Raw genomic sequence first — 1,193 nt, 5'->3', positions numbered from 1 at the left:
AGGAGCTAGAGGAAGCCCTCAGGGTATCGTCGGGCATGCATAGCCCCTCATTCCCCACACCTAAAGGAAACTAAAACCCCTGTAACCTGCGGATCCACTGCTCCAGATGGCCCTATCATACCAGGGAAGCCATTGAAAAAGTCAGACGGTAACAGGGTCTCTTGGCATTACAGGAGTTGCAACTCTGCCAAAAGTGAATCTGGAGACTTTGCAGCAGCGATTCTGGGGCCAAGGTCCCAAAGTATGCCAGTTGGAGGTCAGAACGGCCAAGCCCCTGCCCTCGGCAGGTCCCTCACCCCAAGGCCCACAGCCCCCTTGCTCAGCCCCGTAGCCACCCGCCGCTGCTCAATCGTAGAGCTGGAGGCTATTGTGGCTGCAGCAGCCCCCCAGGATTACTCACTTACATCCTCCTCCCTTGACCCCGTCAAACATCCACCGCAACTCAGGAACCACTTGGTATCAGGGAACAAGTGAAAAACAAGTGCAAAAGTGCCCCCAAGCTGGCGTGGACCCGCAGCTCAGTGTGGACACGGGGAACTGCCAGCCATTCACGGGAAATTGTCCCCATTCTGCCACAAAGTTGGCCCTTCAGAGTCTCACTTTCTCCCAGGGGCCCTACTCTGTCCTTTACCCATGTTAACAATGACACTGACCCAGTTTCCAGGAATAGAATCACCAGGAAGGGCCCCCTGTGATGTCACTTCTGCTTCCACAAGCAGTCTTAAAGAGCCAGACTCCAGATGTGGAGAGAACCATTATGCCCACCCAGGTGGATCTGTTGCACAAGTGGGATGGGCTCACATAAAGGGATGGAGGCAGCTGCTGTACTGGACGGTCACACAGTGGAGGGCTAGTGACAGGTAAGAAGTCCTATTGGGCAAATATGAGCCAATGCTCTCACACACAGTCCATAAGGAAAAAAGCAAAGGGGGTTCATTCAAAACAAAAGAGGCAGGTAGGGGGCAGGTGGGCAAGGGACAATGAGCTTCTCCAGGAAATCACCCATCAAGGTAGGGTGAAAGCAGTCACTCGACGCCAGCACAAGAGCAGAGAGAAACTGGCCTAGTAGCAGCCCAGAGAGCTGGAGAGATGCTGGAACAGGAGCAAAGGCTCGTAAGAACATCAGAGAACACTGTCCACTCAATGGTCTACGATTGCCAACACGCGAGCAGTGAACACTCCTCTACAAGGAA

The sequence above is a fragment of the Sorex fumeus genome, unplaced genomic scaffold, assembly GCF_029834395.1.
Source record: "Sorex fumeus unplaced genomic scaffold, SorFum_2.1 ptg000134l, whole genome shotgun sequence".
Lineage (NCBI taxonomy): Eukaryota > Metazoa > Chordata > Mammalia > Eulipotyphla > Soricidae > Sorex > Sorex fumeus.
Note: the sequence above shows the minus strand (reverse complement) of the source record.